The sequence below is a fragment of the Lissotriton helveticus genome, chromosome 10, assembly GCF_964261635.1.
Source record: "Lissotriton helveticus chromosome 10, aLisHel1.1, whole genome shotgun sequence".
NCBI classification, from domain to species: Eukaryota; Metazoa; Chordata; class Amphibia; order Caudata; family Salamandridae; genus Lissotriton; species Lissotriton helveticus.
Window position 1 is genome coordinate 125879553 of NC_136071.1, and position 21095 is coordinate 125900647.

The following is a 21095-nucleotide window of genomic DNA, read 5'->3' on the forward strand; positions in this document are numbered from 1 at the left end:
TTTTTGTTTCTTGGAAAAAAGGGGAAACAAAAATACATACTCCTAGTGCCTCTAATTAGAGTCCGCCGGGAGCAAATAGCATAAAAGATAAAGCGGGAGAAGGTAACTAAGAGGGTGATAGAGTTATGGGTTCCAAGGAGCACACAAATGAAAGAAGAGAGTGGCAGAAGGGACAAAGGAAACTGGGTGGTGGGCTGGGGATGACGAGGAGAGCACAAGGGAAAGAGCGACGGTTGGAGATATGAGATGGTGGAAGGAAGGGGAACGAGGAGTACATTGGGACTGGATTGAGTGGCAAGAGGGAAAAGAATGAAATACAAGGGAGGGATCCAGCATGCAGTTGAATGTAAGCAGTCTAGCGAAGGCAGAGGTATAGACACAAATAGATAATAGCATTAGGTGAGAGATGATTACTGCACTGAGCTAAGCCATGATGTGAATAACAAAGTGTCAACCTATGACCAAAAGAGAATGGTCAAAGTAAGCCAATGTATGTATTTGTACGTCTGTGGTGTTTCTATATTGTGAACCTAGCAAAAAGGCAGTGCTTGTACATAGTCAAAGTCCAGCATAAAGTCAGTGAACGACAGAAGAGGTAGCTGGCTTGTGGACTGTCAATGCATTGTGATGTACTCTTCTTTATAGAGGTGCAACTCTAACTCTTTGGAGCACCATTGTGAAGGTCTTGAAGGATGCAGGGATGTTGTTCTAGATCATGGGTTGTAGTGTAGTTCCTATTATCCCAATAGGCTCTGCGCATTGGAATAATACCTTCAATAGTAAAGGCCTAGACCAGACGTTAACTAGGTCTACTACTGTCGATATTAGACTTAAAGTTTTGGGTTTGCCAGCTAGCTCAGAGTTCACTAGAAACTTTCTCGAATGTTCAGGAAGGAATTAACTTCCCTGATTAGACAAGAAGGGATTTAGTTTCTGACAACCATAGAACATGACAACTTTGCTCTCCCCTAATCAAGAGTGTATCTCGAGAGTCGTGTGAACAAAAGGCAATTTATTTTACTCAGTCAGTACGTGCATTCTTAGTCTCATCAGAATGTAGAGAAAAGGAAGAGACGGGCGTGTTCAATAAAAAGGTGTTATTTATTGATCAGTCTCTTTTCTCATACAAGAGAAATGGATCGATATTATTGCAATACTTATAGCTAAGTAAAGGGCATACATTAAAAGCAATAGTATGAAATAATACTGTAAAAACATTGATATGGTTTCTAAGCCATAAGATGTTTTAAAATGAATAAAATATATTACATACACATATACATTTGACTAAACGTACTCAACTGGTGTTTCTAAATACGCCTACCCCGTGTACCTGACCTAAGCCTAATACGTGGGCGGTAATAGAAAGTTACAGTTTAAGTTAAGTTTGTTTTTGCCAAGTGAATAACTAAAGAATTCTCTGCGAGGGGTTATTCAGTTCTGTACCTGGAATCTAGGTTGAATGAGGGATGGTATCTCTCTCTCTGGTCTCGATATTCCAGGCTGCCTGCGAGGGCTACCCGGAAGCGCCGGTGCTGGATTTCTCGCAGGAGAAAGCAGCGCGTCTCGTTCTCAGCGCGTCAGGAAGGCGGGGCTGCGCCAGCGGGGTCTGCTCTGCTCTTCGCTTCGGCAAGTATGGCTGCTCCGTCTCGTCACCACCGCGTGTGTTTGCATAGGGCAATATCGGTAATATTTATACCTTTAAGGTGCCGAGATTGACGTAAGGATGGACATAGATACGTCAATAAGGATGTCATACGACTTGCTCGTTAGCACATTCTTTTGCTGAAGTTCTCGGTGAAATCAAAACAATGGCCGCAGGGTTTTGCCCAGGTTGTCATAGGTTTGATTTGTTATGAGAACTCCGTATGCCTTATCAGGGGCTGGAGGAATATCGCTTGTCTAATTAGATCGCAAGCGTTATGACCTAATCAGATAACACGTTCCTGTGCCGTAGTGTGACTGCGTCAGATAACGGTATCTGCATCATGGGGGGTTTTCTGCCTCATGGGCTGACTGCTAGTTAACTTGTTGGTTTGTTTAACCAGAATAGGGTCAGGAATAGGGGGATCGATTCAGAACCTATAGGAATACATCACACCCACTCCACGCTAACTATGGACATATTTACTAATCTATGCATAGTAAAACATACTATAGAGTATAGTGTATACCTTACCACCCCAAAATACATAAATGCATTTTGAAATTTTTCAAATATACGGAAGAATTGCAATCATATGTATTGTATGCACTCAAGCTGTAGAATAATGCCAAAGTAATCACGCATTTGTATACATTATTGCTATTTGGTATATGAGAATTTACACATGAAATGGCTCTTAATACAGAAAAAAAGTTTGAGACCATTCCATCACAGAATAAAATATTTATGAACATACCAGCGGGCAGCTAATGTCTATAAGCTATCTAAAATTTTAGAAACCTTAGTTCTCTAAGAATAGTTCTTACTTTAAGCAGAAGATAGTGTCCCGAAAAATATGCAAAAATATTTTGGGGCTGCTGAAAAATTGCTGTCCGTGAACTGGAGGTAAAATTGTTCATGTGACTTTATTTTTAAAGTTGAAGGCCGAATTCAGGGAACGCCGTGTGCGAGCTTGCTCAAAAGTCTCTATTTCTGCTCTGGTGAGAACATCATATCATTTAGGCTTTCGAAAAAGCTGTCAACAGCTTCCTGGGAAAGTTCCACTAACTCGGAAAAAGGTGTAACCATGCATTCGTGCGCATGATTGTCTCCATTGACATTCTGATTCGCATTGCTGACAGAAGGTCGTACCTGTTCGATGCTGCTTTCATCTTGAACTTCACTACCCCTCAATCGTAGTGGTGAAGCTTCCACGAATGCCGTCATCAGGATTGGTAGCCTTTGAGGGCAGCACAAAGCGTGAACCTTGATCGGGCTCAACAATGTTTCTGCATCCATTGGCGCATCCGATTGTAGCGTCAGACATGTGTATAACACGCATTCTTCTCCGCATAGCAGACACCTTAATACAGGTAAAACACATCTTTGCCACATTGGTCAAAATGATAGAAACCAAGTCATGTTCAGGTCTCTAAGTCGGGAGAGTCCCAGGATTTTTGATATCCGGTCCCGGTATCCAATGGCTAGGATTGTTTCTTCCCTTGTCGCAAGAGTTTTGTCTGTGACATGGGTTGCCATAACGAAAAATAAGGACTAAGAATAGGATTCCTGCAATTAGTCCCAAGATCAGGGGAAGTCCGCCAAAAATCGAATGGACGAAATCTGGAAAAATACCCAGTATGGCTTTGAATGGTGTTAATGCCATCGAAAATACTGTCTTAAATACCTTTGAGACCCCATTGGTATCAGAAATATTTAAGATTTCATTCAGGATTTCTGCGAAATGTATGGGGGAATTAGTTGATAACAATGAATGTATCTCTGCAGTCGTCCTTGCGACTTGTAGATCATACGTTTCTTTTGATGACGTGAGCCTTGTAGGCGTCTGAAGAAGCACTGTTTTCATTCTGCTTAAAGTATCTATTCGAATAGAAGTAATTTTCAAATTGGGCCATGCCCTTGCCTCCCTGTCTGGAAAGGAGCTGGGGAACAATGAGCGTCCACAGCACTTGACCTTTACAGTCGTAGTTACGAGATAAGGAGTCCCGGGCATAAGACTACAACATCTGCGATCTACAATAAGAATGTAACTCCCATTATAGAGTCTTTGAAAGAATGGTTCTATCTCTGTTGCAGGTGCGCCTTGCTGGTGACATGAAAGGTTGTATGAATTCCCTTCACAGGCTCCATGCAAACTAATTCCGTTACACAGAAGCGTGCCGCTTAGTGACATCGCACAATTATTGCCACTAAGAAACACTTTCTGTCCTTTATTACTGACACATGCATGTGAATAGGGCAGGTTCCATGTTGTTTTAATGTACCCCTTTCCCAATTTCTCGTACATGCCAGCCTGTATATATTTTTGGCAGTATTGAAACCTGAAGGTTGAGATTGGAATATTTATTATCCCATGTATTATCCATTCACTGACAGGTCGTTCTGACATTGTCACTGGTAATCTTTCGAGTTTTTCAATGCTCAAGATTGTATAATCAGCACCCTTTTGTGCCATACTGACTTGTCTATCAGTAAGGTTAAAGATTTGGAATAGTGAAGTTGTGTTGATTAAACGCCAAGGCACATAGCCTGAACGCAGATTTTGTAACGTCCAGCCAAGCTGTACAATAGAACGCAATTGAGACTGACCGTGTTGTAGCAACAGTAAGTCTTGCGATAATATGTCGATTGCTGAAGACACAATGCTGTCCAAAGAAAAAATTCTGGAGGACAGAGTCATTAACCCATTGTCCACTACAGAAAGTGATTTTTCCAAATTAATACGGTCAATTTCCCGTATTCTCTCTGCTGTTTCAATTTGAGTAACCTTCCAGGCCTCATTGTATGCTGCATATACAGAGGCTGCTATGAAACGTTTTTGACGCTGTTTGCGTGGTCCCATAGTGAAATCACGCAAGTCAGCACCATCAGTAAGTAAAGTTAGGTGTTGCTTAATTTCTGCCAGTGTGGAAGTTTGTAGCCATTAAAGGCATAATTTGCCCACACTGTAGGTGGTTATTATCCCTGGGTGATGTCTTTGAGGATATCTAGGGTCTGGCCTGGTCATTTTGAACCCCTGTGTTTTGTTCAGGAATCTGTCTTGACAGTTATTAGTATCTGTGGGCCAGATCAACCACTGTTTCCAATCAGGATGTGTTCTGTTTTGGTTTAATACATAATTTACGTCTATCTCTTCATCTATAGAGCTATTGCTGCTCATTGTTGGCTTTGGAATAGACGGTTTATTTAAGTCTTTGATTTTGGCTAGGCCAAGACAGGTAGTTTGTTGAACAGTGTCATTTAAAAATATAATTTGTTCTGGGATCATGCAGGCTCCTGTACTTGCCATTCTTTTGTACCCCAAACACTTTTCAATTCAACATTTTTGTCCCAGTAATCAAAACCAAAAGTATTCATTTTTTCAAAGAATGAGTCTGAATATATCAATTTTGTGTTTGTTATCATGGTCTTAGTTCCTGTCTTGTTTGACAATTTGAAATAAAATGCTTCAGCATTACTTGTGTTAAAACCTGAAAAGTATGAATATTTGTCATAGAAGGTTCTTGAGCTTCCTTTTGGAGGGGTTGCACAATGTTCCCATTGATTATAATTTAAAACATTTCTAGGTTGTGCAGATCTATGTAAAAAATGGTTACCATAGTGGTTATAACAGTACATACTATCATAATTTGTAGAACCCTGCAAATAATCATGTTTGGTAAATTTAGCAGACATTACTAAGTCAGACATCATATTATTAATGCTTTCGAAGTCCCAATCATCAGCAAATGAGCTTGGTTTTGCAAAGTCACTCAATGAGATCTTAATTTGGTGTGGATATTTCAGGATTTCGACCGGACCATAAATTTCATAGTCAGTGTTGTCCCAGGCTACCCCACCCGGTATCGGATTGGCCGTGAAGTTGACTGAAGAAAGTTCTCTTTTCTCGACGTGTGAAGATGTGTGTGGTTTGAGGATCAAGTTGATTTTCTGACTTGCTGTGTCCATTTTAGCATATTTTCCCTCAATGAAGCGTCCCAAAGTAAGTACCATGATGAGCCAAAGTATGAGGATAAATGCACCAAAACCCACCCAAAATTCGATCCATGGAGAAATCAGATATGTTTCTTTAAGTTGATTCAAAAGTTCTTTTGCTTTATCTTTAAAGGTTTTTGATGATGGCTGTGTCTTTGATTCACTGAAGCCTTCAGAGGAATCATCGAAGTTTATGAAGTAGCCGGATGCAGTTCTGTCAATTGTTCCAATTGTTTCTGGATTACTGTTTCTTGCATTTTCGCTTGGTACTTCATTATAGATTGGTGTGTCTCTGCTAAATGTTTTTATTTGGGTTTTCAGAGGTCTGAGTTCTATTGCATTGTTGCATAGTCCTTGTTCTTCTGTAGGCATTTCGAATGTGATGAGCCTCTTCGTTAGGACCTATGTACTGGTAGCAAACCTTGGTCTTCTGCTACTTATTGGGAGTCCACTTGGCCTACTGTTTGTTATCGGCCACATGATTGTGGTTTTACCAGGTCGATGGATACAACTCTGTTCTCCTTTTTACCAGCAAGTGGCGGTAGTACAACTGATCTTGTCCCGTTGATAGACAAGACAGGAACTGCTTTTCTGTAAGAAGGCCCAAATTCCTTCTTTACCGCGATCTTTTCCCTGACTAGATCCCCGACTTTTGGAATCCAGACAGGTCTTGCTGGGACAGGTGGTGGTTCTTCAGTGGTTGTTGGCTGTTGTTTCAACTTTATGTTGCTCAGGTCTTTTCTTGTTTTGTTTAAGTCCTGCAAAATAGCCAAACGGTCTTTGATATCAAAGCTTTTTTCTTTCACCACTGAAGTCTGACTATCAATGTCAGAGATCAACATCCTAGTTCCAAATAATAATTTGTACGCACTGAATCCCTTCAGAGAATTTCTTGGCAAGTTATTTAGACTACGTTGGACACTTATTAGATGTTTGACCCACCCAGCTCCCGAACCTAATATCCTTTCCGTTATAGATTGCTTTATGCCTTGTTTTTTTTTTTACACCATCCCGTATCCCTCAGGAAGGAAGTGAGAAGATTCCCGCTGTGCTATGCTCATTTGGCCATGTTTCCCCTCAGGCTGGAGGGCTAGAGTGAAAACAATGGTCAAACGTAGCATGCTCTTAGCGTATATGCCATTTAGACTCGCAAATCTTTGTATAACAGTCCAGACTTCAGCCGAGTGCTGGTGATCTACATTATAAGTGGAAACTAGCCTGTATATGTTAATTGCAAGCCTTCCTTTTTACTCTTGATTTTTTCTGGAGTAAAACGACGAGGTATTAAACTGTTTCTCTCCCCACTGCGATCTCTGTTGCAGTTTGGGCAGTTTTTTACAAACATGGTGTGACGCAGGCTCATGCCTGGCCACCAGTACCGTGATTGTAATTCTTCCAGAGAATCTTTTAGTTTGAGGTGTCTGAGACCCTCGCCCATATGTGCGTCTGCGATTAACAAGTTTCTCCTGTCCATGTTTGGAATCACTCTATCCCCCACTCCAGGGATTCGAGCAAAAGGGACGGAGTTTGCATCGATTATGTATGTATAATTGAGTGGATAGTTGATCGGTAGCGCTGAGCAGTCGCCTTTTGATGACGTTTTCACCGGCAGCACTGTTTCACCGTCAATGTATTTTAATGTACGCTTTTTTCGAACTACGGGAGCCGATTTAGTGGCTGCCGCTGTGGCTGTCTCAGCCAATGAATTCCCTGCAACGTGAACGCCATCACGCTGATGACTCAGTGAGTGTGTCACGTGAGTCTTTGGTAGCTCTTTTTGTAAAAGAGCTATTTGTTCCCAGAGCAGTTTCTGCTTTATTGGTGCATCTGTGTCATCTTTGTAACCGTTTTGAATCCATGTCTGCAAATCATTGTTATATGATTTGACGCAGTAATATGAATCTGACACTATAAGTGTCGGGAATTCGCAATCCGCATTATCTAGCGCCATTTTCAATGCTAGTATTTCAGTTTGTTGTTCTGAATTAGTTTCTACTGAGTGTGTTTTTGTTAATAGAGGTTTTAGTTTACCTCCGCGCCACACTTCTTTTGTAATCCCACATGTGGGGTTGTATGCCTGTTCTCCCCAAACGGGGGGTTGAGCATGTCCGTCTGTATAAATTACACAGGCGTAATGTCGTAAAGGCAGAATGCCGATTGGCAGAGGATATGTTTCTTCATATTCTAGATTTTTTAATTCTTCTAGTTCTGGATCAAAGTAGTAGTATACTTTGTCCGTTGTAATTGAATTCACCCATTGTATCCATTCCGGATTCAGTGTTGTTGTTGGTAAATTACACGGTGTTGTTAGTGCCTCAAAGGCTGATTCTGCTGTTCTGACTGTGACATGTCTACCGTCAGCTTGATCTTTTTCTCTAGCTATTGCGGTTTGAACAGCATGAACAATTTTTTCTTTAATGCTGAACTTCTTTTCAGCTTCTGTGTACAAGTGTGATTTGAATGCAATTGGTACCTTTTCTCCCTCATTAGAGGTCAGGTATGTGAATCCGCATCTCCCTGGGATGACTCGAATCACAAGATTGCGTGTGTTATCACGTGTTTCTAACTTTGTTTTAATTAGCATGTCTGTTTGTAAGGATCTCAAAATCTCTGTGTGTTTTTGAGTCCAATTGGATCTTTTAAAATCTGGTTTTATCAGATCATAAAGGGGTTTGACCCTTTCTGCGTAATTTGCAATGTATGTTCTTCCGAAATTTAGGAAGCCTAGAATCGACTGTAGGTTTTTTAGTGTTCTAGGTGCTTGGATTACGGCACATTTCTCTAGGAAATTGTCAGCCAGGCTTTTGCCTTCACTTGATAATTCATATCCTAAGAACAGGACTGTCAGATGGGCAATTCTGGATTTTTTAAAGTTGAATTTGTAACCCTCTGCTGCGAACCCAAGTATTATGGTGTTCACTCTCTTCAAGTGAGTCTCCAAGTCATCATCTGTTAAGTAAATGTCGTCGACATACGATAATGCTTCATCATCATATATTTGTAGTAATTCTGTTACTCTCGCTGAGAATACTCCCGGGCTGTTCTTGTACCCCTGGGCTAACCGACAGAATTGTTTTTGAGTGCCATTTATTGAGAACGCAGACAAATATCTGCTCTCTGGTGCTATGTTTTGACAAAAGAATCCATTAGAGATGTCTAAGGTTGTTTTGTATTTTTTGCGCACTATGTTATTCATTAGTGCAGCACTATGCGAATTTTGCACTGCAAAAGTTTTGCAACATGTGTTAAGGTGTCGGTAATCCAAAACTAGACGATATGAATTGTCTGGTTTGGAGACCGGAAACAAAGGGTTGTTCATTTGTGAGGTGCAAGTTTCAATCACCCCCTGGTATTCTAGCTGATCTAGTATTTCTTTTACCTGTTTTTTAGCTTCTTGCTTAATTGGGTACTGCCTTTGTGCAGTAGGTTGTGATTTTAACTGGATTTTGTGAGGAGGAGAGTCCTCATCCCATCCCACGTGATTTTTATATAAAGCAGGAGCTAGAGCCACTGCCCACTTTCTAGCAAGTGTGTATTTTTTATGAATTGGGATATGATTTGAGAAGGCAGGCATAATTACTTCTTCGCCATGAGGGCAATCCCTGACAAACTCTGGTGGCCAGTCTTTTTCAGCTAGAAGGATATCATAGCCCTTGGAGAGATTATCCCAAAATAGTCCCCTTATTTTTCTAGTCTTATCCCCCTCTATACGCAATGTTATTTCGTATATTTTGTGAGGTTTGCTAACTCTGGTGTCCGCAGTTTCCACTTGAAGATATTCATTCGTGTCCACTGTCTCCAGATGATTCATAAGGACTTTGCGAGCTATGCTCACTTCTGCTGCGCTGTGTAGCATTGTCTGAGCCCATTCCCCGTTTTTCAGTTGTGTCCTCAGAATTCTCGGCATTGTTAACTATTTTAATGCTGGCTACCTTCTTCTTTGGAAATTGTAATTTCTTTTTTAGCTGAGCAGGTTCCTTGTCTTTGGACTTGGCGTGCTCTTCTCTTTGTTCTGATCGTCCTCTTCTTTCCGATTTCTGCGAGGAAGTCTGAAAAGATTGAGAGGGACGTGTATCAATGTCTTGATATCTATCAGGCTTTTTTATATTATCCCTGTTTCTAAGGTTATATCTTTTCCCAGAGGGGTCACTCTGGGGTGACCTGTGTCTTTGGTTCGGAGATTTCTCTCTTCGCCTAGGAGACCTTCCTCTGGACTGGAATTTCTTTTCTTTGGGATTGGATTGTTTGTTTCCATCCCAGCTCTTTTTCTGTGATGTTGAATTATTATTAAAAAATATTTTTTCAGGACTTTCAATCAGTGGTGGTTTTACTGGTATTCCACCTAAACTATCTCTACCTAGTTCCTCATAGGATTTTTCTATGATTCTGGCAATTTCAGCTGGTTGGTCTGCTATATCTGTTTCCTTTAACCTCTGGCGGATCGCCACGTTTGCTGCTTCTCCCTTTATGTTGGCTAATAATATAGCCGAGACCTGCTTGAAGTCTTTTAGTAATTTCATACCAAGAGTTAAAGCGGGTTCTGGACCGTATTCATCTTGAATTTGTTTTAGCACATCTGGTATTACCGAAATGGATGGAACACCGTGCGTTTTTGTGTAGATGGAAGCAAAGACTGTACCCCAAGTGTCACAGTCCTCAATGTGTGGTGCGATTCCCATTGGAAGACAGATAGTCAGAATCCTGTGCTTTTCTAGCGGGGTGGTGTCTGGAAACACCGCCTCTATTTGGGTGATTTTCTGCGCTAGCCAGAATGGTATTTGTTCCCGTTTAGCCGGTACTTTACCTAGGCAGGACTGGATGTTCTGTGGTGTAATTTTATTTGTGTTCCCCTGGTGAGGGGTCAGCTGTGGGAGTTTAATCGCTGGCTGAATTGTTGAAGTCCGCATCACATACTGGACTAATTGTCTATGTATTTTTATTAATTGTTTTAGCTGTGTTAACAGGTTAGCTGCAGACATCCCGTCGATGTCTGGATGTGGTGTGTATCCGGCTAGGACCGGCCACGTTGCTCCTGGTCTACCTAAAGGACCGAGCCTGGTGATGTGATTATTATGTTTTAGGGCGCCATCAAATAAGAGCAAATGCTCTTGAAATTTGAGTGGTACTTCCACCTCCTCGAAAGGAGTGTACGTTTCAGGAGGTTCCTCTATTTTGTAATAGTGGAAGTACTTTGTTACAGGATTTGCTGCTGGAAAATTTATCCATGAATAGTATACCTCTGTCTGCCGATATTCGTGTGCCTCAATTACGAATATGACTGTGCCACCTCTAGGTGTCAGTCCGTTTTCTATAAGTTTTAAAGTTATAGATTTCCTTTTGATGACCGGGATGAGTATTATATCCGGGTCTGCTTCTTGCATGGTAGCATCAGCTGCTGCGAGTTCAGTTGCTAATCTAACTGCCTCTCTTTCATCATCACTGTCTACCATTTTACTGACAGGATGGTTATTTTGTTTGTTTGCAGATCAGGTTTCTTATGGAAACAAAGATTAGATGCACAATATTTTGGAACAGTGTATCCTTCAACGTTGACTATACCAAGTACCATACATAGGAGTTCCCTCCTGCGAGGTCTGGCGGATATAACCTTTTACCCACTCCAGACGTCTTTGGAGTATTATGGGAGAAAGGGGTCTGAGTGAGAAAGCACGACTGAGTTACTTTAAATGTCTTACGTTAGTTTTATCGCCCTTTCCAAACGCGTTGGGCGCCATGTAGTGTAGTTCCTATTATCCCAATAGGCTCTGCGCATTGGAATAATACCTTCAATAGTAAAGGCCTAGACCAGACGTTAACTAGGTCTACTACTATCGATATTAGACTTAAAGTTTTGGGTTTGCCAGCTAGCTCAGAGTTCACTAGAAACTTTCTCGAATGTTCAGGAAGGAATTAACTTCCCTGATTAGACAAGAAGGGATTTAGTTTCTGACAACCATAGAACATGACAACTTTGCTCTCCCCTAATCAAGAGTGTATCTCGAGAGTCGTGTGAACAAAAGGCAATTTATTTTACTCAGTCAGTACGTGCATTCTTAGTCTCATCAGAATGTAGAGAAAAGGAAGAGACGGGCGTGTTCAATAAAAAGGTGTTATTTATTGATCAGTCTCTTTTCTCATACAAGAGAAATGGATCGATATTATTGCAATACTTATAGCTAAGTAAAGTGCATACATTAAAAGCAATAGTATGAAATAATACTGTAAAAACATTGATATGGTTTCTAAGCCATAAGATGTTTTAAAATGAATAAAATATATTACATACACATATACATTTGACTAAACGTACTCAACTGGTGTTTCTAAATACGCCTACCCCGTGTACCTGACCTAAGCCTAATACGTGGGCGGGAATAGAAAGTTACAGTTTAAGTTAAGTTTGTTTTTGCCAAGTGAATAACTAAAGAATTCTCTGCGAGGGGTTATTCAGTTCTGTACCTGGAATCTAGGTTGAATGAGGGATGGTATCTCTCTCTCTGGTCTCGATATTCCAGGCTGCCTGCGAGGGCTACCCGGAAGCGCCGGTGCTGGATTTCTCGGCAGGAGAAAGCAGCGTGTCTCGTTCTCAGCGCGTCAGGAAGGCGGGGCTGCGCCAGCGGGGTCTGCTCTGCTCTTCGCTTCGGCAAGTATGGCTGCTCCGTCTCGTCACCACCGCGTGTGTTTGCATAGGGCAATATCGGTAATATTTATACCTTTAAGGTGCCGAGATTGACGTAAGGATGGACATAGATACGTCAATAAGGATGTCATACGACTTGCTCGTTAGCACATTCTTTTGCTGAAGTTCTCGGTGAAATCAAAACAATGGCCGCAGGGTTTTGCCCAGGTTGTCATAGGTTTGATTTGTTATGAGAACTCCGTATGCCTTATCAGGGGCTGGAGGAATATCGCTTGTCTAATTAGATCGCAAGCGTTATGACCTAATCAGATAACACGTTCCTGTGCCGTAGTGTGACTGCGTCAGATAACGGTATCTGCATCATGGGGGTTTTTCTGCCTCATGGGCTGACTGCTAGTTAACTTGTTGGTTTGTTTAACCAGAATAGGGTCAGGAATAGGGGGATCGATTCAGAACCTATAGGAATACATCACAGGGTACTCACAAACTTTATCTCGGGGGCCAAATTTGCAGTGTGGTTTGTGTGGGGGCGGGGTCAGTGGAAGAGGGGCCGGGGCTAGAGCAACAAAAAAACTGTGACCTTGAGGTTGAACACAGGTCCCTGCAGCGGACGCCTTCGTCCAGTGAGCCACCAGACCCGGCATACACACATATCTCTCTCCCTCTCTCTCTCTCTCTCTCTCTCTCTCCCCCTCTCAATGTCTCTCTCAACCTCTCTCCCTCCCTCTCTCCCTATTTCTCCCTCTGTCTCACTCCCTCTCTCTCCCTCCCTGACTCCCTCTGTCTCGCTCACTCTGACTATCTCACTCCCTTTCTCTCTCTCTGTCTCCCTCTCCCTCACTCTGTCTCCCTCCTCTGTCTCGCTCACTCTGTTACCCTCCTCACTCTGTCGCCCTCCTCACTCTGTCGCACTCCCCCTCCCTCCTCCGTCCCTCTGTCTGTTACCCTCCTCCCTCCCTCTGTCTGTCACCCTCCTCCCTCCCTCCGTCTGTCACCCTCCTTCCTCTGTCTGTCACCCCCTCCCTCCTCCCTCCCTCCTCCCTCTGTCTGTCACTCTCCCCCCTCTGTCTGTCACCCACTGTCTCCCTCCCTCTCCCATTCTCTGTCTCCCTCCCTCTCCATTTCTCTGTCTCCCTCCCTCTCCCTCTCTTTATCTCCCTCCCTCTCCCTTTCTCTGTCTCCCCCCCTCTCCCTCTCTTTGTCTCCCTCTGTTTCCCTCCCTCTCCCTCTCTCTCTTTGTCTCCCTCTGTCTGTTTCCCTTTCTCTGTCTATCTCTCTCTGCCTCCCTTTCCCTCCCTCCCTCGCTCTCCCTCTGTCTGCCTCCCTTTCCTTCCCTCCTTTCCTTCCCTTCCCTCCCTCGATCTCCCTCTGTCTGCCTCTCTTTCCCTCCCTCCTTTCCCTCCCTCCCTCGCTCTCCCTCTGTCTGCCTCCCTTTCCCTCCCTCCTTCCTTCCCTCCCTCGCTCTCCCTCTGTCTGCCTCCCTTTCCCTCCCTCCCTCTCTTTCCCTCTTTCTCCCTTTCCCTCCCTCCCTCGCTCTCCCTCTGTCTGCCTCTCTTTCCCTCCCTCCCTTGCTCTCCTTCCCTCCCTTTTTTCTCCCTCCCTCTCTCTCCCTCTGTCTGCCTCCGTTTCCCTCCCTCCCTCGCTCTCCCTCCCTTGCTCTCCCTCTGTCTGTGTCTGCCTCCCTTTCCCCCCTCCCTCGCTCTCCCTCTGTCTGCCTCCCTTTCCCTCCCTCCTTTCCTTCCCTCCCTCACTCTCCCTCTGTCTGCCTCCCTCTCCCTCCCTCCTTTCCCTCCCTCGCTCTCCCTCTGTCTGCCTCCCTTTCCCTCCCTCCCTCGCTCTCCCTCCCTTTCCCTTTTCTTCCCTCCCTCTGTCTGCCTCCCTTTCCCGCTCTCCCTCCCTCTCCCTCCCTCTCCCTCCACCTCCCTTTCCCTCCCTCCTTTCCTTCCCTCCCTCACTCTCCCTCTGTCTGCCTCCCTTTCCCTCCCTCCTTTCCCTCCCTCGCTCTCCCTCTGTCTGCCTCCCTTTCCCTCCCTCGCTCTCCCTCCCTTTCCCTTTTCTTCCCTCCCTCTCCCTCTGTCTGCCTCCCTTTCCCGCTCTCCCTCCCTCTCCCTCGCTCTCCCTGCCTTCCTTTCCCTCCCTCCTTTCTCTCCCTCTCCCTCTGTCTGCCTCCCTTTCCCTCCCTCCCTCGCTCTCCCTCTGTCTGCCTCCCTTTCCCTCCCTCGCTCTCCCTCTGTCTGCCTCCCTTGCTCTCCCTTGCTCTCCCTCCCTCTCCCTCCCTTGCTCTCCCTCTCTGTATCTGTCTCCCTTTCCCTCCCTCCCTTGCTCTCCCTCTGTCTGTGTCTGACTCCCTTTCCCTCCCTCCTTTCCCTCCCTCCCTCGCTCTCCCTCTGTCTGTGTCTGTCTCCCTTTCCCTCCCTCCTTTCCCTCCCTCCCTCGCCCCCCCTCTGTCTGCCTCCCTTTCCCACCCTCCCTCGCTCTCCCTCTGTCTGCCTCCCTTTCCCTCCCTCCCTTGCTCTCTCTCGCTCTCCCTCCCTTTCCCTCCCTCGCTGTCCCTCCCTGTCTCCCTCCCTCCACCTCCCTCCCTCACTCTCCCTCCCTTTCCCTCACTCTGTCTGTGTCTGCCTCCCTTTCCCTCCCTCCCTCGCTCTCCCTTCCTCTGCCTCCGTTTCCCTCCCTCCCTTGCTCTCCCTCCCTTTAACTCCCTCGCTCTCCCTCTGTCTCCCTCCCTTTCCCTCCCTCCTTCTGTCTCCCTCCCTCCCTCTGTCTCCCTCTGTCACCCTCTTCATCTCACCCTGCTTGTGTGTGCCCGGGCTGAGACAGCTTCCTGGCACACACACACACACAGCCCCACCGAGCACTTCACAGGTCTTTAAAAGACCATTTGTATGTTAATGAGGCTTTTGTATTTCACCTCTTAGCGCCCCTGCAGCTGCACTCTGACTATCACTGGAATGCCTGGGCCCCCACAGAGCAGCAGAGTTTCTCAGAGTCCCGGTGCGCAGTGTTTGCTGACACTCTTTAAGTTTTTTAAATTTTTTAAAACATGTGTAAATTGTCTGCAAGTTCCGCAGGCCGCCAGGGCAGGCTTGCCGGGCCACTGGCGGCCCGCGGGCCGTACTATGAGTACCCCTGTTCTAGACTTTATGGATTCATAGATAGAAAAGGCCTGCTGCCTTGTTTTTTTTCTTTTTTATATTTCTCAGTAGTGTGTTTGTCTCCTGCCTGTGGGTCTGCATAGAGCCACCAGAGAAGACTTTTTGTCTGCAACATAAACAGGGATGCTGGTCGTAATGGCTTTGTGAATGATGCAACTGGTTTTGAGGATGTGCCAGGCTGTTATGGGGAGTCAATGGCATTCCATCAGGGTGGGGGTGATTTGATCATATTTCTTTAGACCTTGGATGAGATGTGTTGTGGCATGTGGTATAACGTTAAGGACTCCAGTGTGGAGTCTGGAAGTGAATTGAGTATGGTGTTACCACCAAACAGGTGTAAGAGTATGAGATCGTAAACAACAGGGTTGAAGTCACTTTCTGGAAGAAACAGTTTCACCTTCCTTAGATGAAAGAGTTGGTATCAGAATGTTTTTTGACAATGTGCTCCCTAGGGATAAGGTTGTTGTCCAGGATGAATCCAATTGACTTGGAATTCAGTGAAAGTTGAGTTTCAAAGCTGTTAAAGTTTATGTAATTTTGCCAGGTTTGTAATGTACCTTGTTTGTTGGTCTCAGTAAATAACAGGAATTCCATCTTGGTTGGGTTGAGCTTCAGGTCTAGAAGATGTGCAGGCTGTGTCTGAGGAATTGGATGTCTAAAACAGACCATACTAGACTTATTTTTCAATGATCTTGCTAATGAACCATAGGTGAGTGACGAGTCGCAGATGGCCAGGCCATCAGGGTCTAGTAAATGCTTCTTTAAAAGTGGCAACATCTGGCGTGACTCTGCCTGTCTTACGAGCAACCAGTGGTTGAAAGCCTACCATACGCATATTGTTTGTAATAAGTCTCTTTGACTGCTGTGTGCTCTAAACCTAGACCTAAAAACGGATATACCATTTGAAATTGCATAGCCAGATTTGCTGTATTGCTTGTACAAGCCATGACTTTTTAGTTAACCTGTAATGAAATACTGCTTAAAAATTCTTCACTTTTCCACCGTTGTTTGAAAAAAATTCTCGTGGCAGGGTACCTTTAAACACGCATATGGAGAGTCAGATTTGCTTGATACACCATGAATGGACTGAAACCTCTGCATCTTAGCAATACTTGAAAAAAAACATATACTCTAAATGCACCATTTGGCTCAACTTTTACAAAATGTTCATAGTGGGTCATGCCCCTGGGGATAAGTGTGCTAGCTCACTTTTCTCACTCGGTCAAATTTGAGGCAGGTATTTTACGCACCACCACTTTCACACTTCATCCGCCGCACACTGTTCACAACACCTTTTTATGTTCTACCAACTTCAATAGACACCACTGGCCATGGTGCCTATTGACTGACATTTGACTGCTTCATGCTCAAAAACTTGCCTCTGCCATTACCCAGGGGAAGTGGATCCAGGAATTCCTGTGCAAGCAGCCCCGCCGTGCGCAAGTTATGGCCCATGCATTGGTCTGGCTGGAATTGCAGCGCTCCTACGTCTAGCAACTATTTTTGTTTGGGCATGCGTTGGAAGCAAGTGAGCATATGCAGCCTATTCTAAGGACTACTCCTAAATAAGGTTTCCAAATTCTTGCTAAGAATTACTCTTAGATAATGTCACCTTGTTTCCTATTCACTTTATGATTTCATATGATATGTGCAATGTCCTATTGGTTTTTGCTACATCAGTCACCCTAGTGCCCTAAGCATTTCAGGAAATTTGTGCTTTGTATAGAAAACAGGACAGTAAACAGATTTGAGAAGACTGTGAGTAAAGGAGTAATTCTGTGGATCTCATAGTATGTTAAAACATGTTGTGGTAGTGTTCGTACTGGCGGCACACCAATGGTGCAAGACCTTCCAGTCAGCGTTCTGGACAATGGACAATGATTAACCACTATTGATTTCACAGAGGACTTCAATAACAACTATTGAACCGTCAAGTTAAATTGGAGTTATATGAGTTTTCCCTTTATGGCTTTTAGCATGTCTAGACATTGTCCAAGATAAACCTAGTCACAAGTCATAAATATCTTTTCCACCAGCTTTATCTGAAACTTTGTAGTATAATCCACAGTTCTTCAAAGAAAGGCTACTACATTCCATCATTTGCCACCTTATCAATGGCCCTTAAAAAGGCCTTCTAAGTGTGGCATTTACAAAAGGAGTTAAGTGGTTTGTTCAAGCTACTGTTTGTTTTTTGCCTGTTTTTATTGGTTCATAAAAAACTTCAAATGTGTGGTATCAAATATATCATCATTCTGGGAATAAAAAAATCAGTAAAAATTACTAATAAGATTTATCAGTAAACCAAGTGTAAGACCACAACTTATACAGATATTAAGCATTTTTTTAAATGAGTGTTTCTTCTGCTAATTTATTGGGTAGATAGCACAAATCTAAATGCACTGTAAATCACAGGGCAGTACAAATACTCGCCCAGTGTCCTGGATTTGGTCTAGGTTTTAAGAGCACAGCTCTGGAACCCAATTTTTATAGGCTTAAGACCAGATGCACAAAGGATTTACCATTCTCAAAGCCTTGAATCAGTGAATCAGAATGTTTGCGAAGGCTAAAACCCTTATTCCTATTTACTGATTCAGAAAAGTGTTTCAAATCACTAAATGTGTTTAGAAATGGATACTGATTCAGTATTTGGAAGTGGCGTGTTGTAGGGGTCTCTTATAGATACTGATATGCTATGTATCAATATTTTGAAAGTGAAATCTATTTGTAAAACAATATTTTACTAACACTTCAAAGGTGGTGGTAACCCAGTCGCAAAATTTGGACCTCTTCGCATTGGGAAATGTAAAATAAAAAGCTTGTTTAAGAGGAGGCTGTGCCTTCTCTTAACCAAATGAAAAAAGAAACCTTTCTTTTTAAATGCAGCCCATTTCCTTTAAGGAAAGCAGGCTGTAGTTTGTAGAGAAAACCTTGCTTTATTAAAAAGCAACCATCCCTGTGATGGCAGAAAAGTGTAGTGGATCATAATTTGAGACATAACTCATTATTATTAAGGAAGGAGGTCGAATTCTGACCCACTATGATTCATTGTTTTGTGAATTGACCTATTAGTACATGGGAAAGTTTGCAAAATACCATATTGGTTTCAAAATACTGGTCGCAAATAGCGTCCAGTATTTTTCGATCAGTATTTAGTGCATCTGAATCTTAGGCCATTTTAGTGAGGTACAATACAAATAGATACTATGGATTTGATTACAAATTATACATTGAAGCACACTGCTAAAAGAAGCCTCATGATTAACCATAGGTTTTTATTTCACCAGTAATCTATAAACAACAGGCAGGGCCACTGGAATTATGGCGTAGTAGAGAACCTAATTATGTGGCCGTGTTGACTAAATTATGTATTATGGAAAGGCATGCTATACCTCAAGCAAAGGCAAATTATACAGCATATTCTGTTGCATTGTTGTCTAGTTATTTGAAATTTGAACATACTGAAAGTGATTTCAGTACGATAAAAAAAATCGTAGCTTTCTTAAGAAAGCTATGTACATACATCAGATCCTATTCGAAATGCTATTCAGTAATAATGTTGTCCTGCAAGGAAGCAAAGGATATTCTTTATTTTGACACTGTCTTTTCTACTCTTCAGAGGAAAATAGATTGTGTAAAACAAACAATTTTTCAGGTTTGCCTTTTGTCCTCACAAAAGGCAAAGCTGCATACGAAGGGTACGCATAGAGGCACGTCTTTCAATTAAGAAACATCCCTTTAGCAAAGTTTAGTGCATTTCATAATCCTTTCATCTTATGTGATTTGAAATGACTTGGCATGGCCGACGTCCAATTTATCCTCCTAAGAACCCTTCATTCATAAGAGCACAGCTTGGTTTCATATTTTGTTCCTTATTAGATCATTGGAACGTTGGGAGCTCCATTGAAGACAGTGAAGTGGCTCAGGGCCAATAATGGCTTGTACAGAACTTTTGCGCCAACATTCCAATGCCTGTCTTCCTGTTTCTCCTTATTTATTTTAGAACATTCTGCCCTCAGTGGGTGGATTGTTCTAACAGCATTATAGCCCTTTTGTCTCAAGCTATGCCGTTTGTTAATGACCCTCTCACTCTCTCTCTCGCCTGTGCGTGGGCCTGTAACTTGGGAAGAGGGCCTTTAACAACCATTATAGCCATCAACCGCGAGTTATAATTCTATATTAGAGGCATTTAAAAACAAATACAGTCACTAATGGTGTAACTATGGGTGAGCTGTGTTGTCTGGGACCATCATGAACTTTTCTGCCATTAAGATAATGATACATAATTTTTAAACAAACAGAGCGCCCAAGTCTTCGGGACATGTTGAACAAATTGTACATCAGTAGCAGAGATCAGCAATAACCAAATGGAATTTGAAAAAGAGCTTGGCATTTTCACATTAAAATTGCACTACTTATTAGTAATACCTGTGCATAATAACTTTAATAGCCATCTGTAAGAAATCAGTTAATTAATTATGAAGGATGTGAGTCCTTGAAAAGTAATAGGTCTGCAATTGTCTTATTACTGGGAACCAAGTACCCCATTGTAGCACTTGACTCCCTTAGGGTAGTGAAGCAGAGCAGTCCAATACCCACTCAAAGGAGGTGGTGTGCGCTAGCAATCCTAATTCACTGGCACAAAACAATAACACTCAATAAATTACTGTTGAGTCAGTGCTTTTTCTTTTATGGAGGAAAAGTACTTTTATTGCACAGACACTACTAAATACTATACATCAATTCACAAAAATATACTTTAGGTAGATGGACATACTTTGGGTAACATCCTCATAACACATTTCACCCCTGGTGGGTCCTGAACCCCATAATCACAGGAGACCCCAGCTATATCAGTTGTACCATCACAATAGGAGGGGGTGTCTGTTTAAATAAGGCAGGCCTACTGACTTTGTTATGTGGTTGCAACATTAGTAATAATTGCAACATAATTTAATTTAATATAATTGCGGGTTTCTTAAGCGCTAGAATCGACTCCCGAAGGAGTATCTCTGCGCTGTAGACCGCTGGGGAACCCGTCCTGGCTTTCCCTGTGAGATGGTCCCTACTGGGTATCTCCAAGGTGGAACCAGGCATCCCCGGCGTATGTGGGGGGCCGTTGTGGAGATGAGGCAAGCTAATGCCCAGGGTTGCCGAGTGTGATCCCTGGTTAGAGTAGGCACCGAGGCGAGAATTATCGAGTCCGCTGACCCTGGTCCACGACCCTGCCGCGTCGGGAATTGAACCCTGGTCCCGAGCCATCCTCTGCTTCCGGGTCTGCCGCCTCTAACCAGTGAGCCACACCACTCCACTCAATAATTTTTCAAGGTAACACATTATAAGGGGGGCAGTATATATATATATATATATATATATATATATATATATATATATATATATGTATATATATATTTTCAAACGGTATTTGCCCAGCAAATGAAGATACCCTCGCAGCGTTTGTTTCTTCCTTTTATTGTGGGGTAGCAGCAGCGAGACAGGATTCGCCTTCAAACAGTGTCTGCCAATAAAAATGCCTACGCGTTTCGGAAATGTCTTCCTTAATCATGGCTTGGCAATTGTAATGTGGGAGGAGAGCGGCCATGTCTTTTTTATTCATTTTCAGGTGTTTGTTTCTCCGCCCCACTGGGCGTGCCGTCAACTC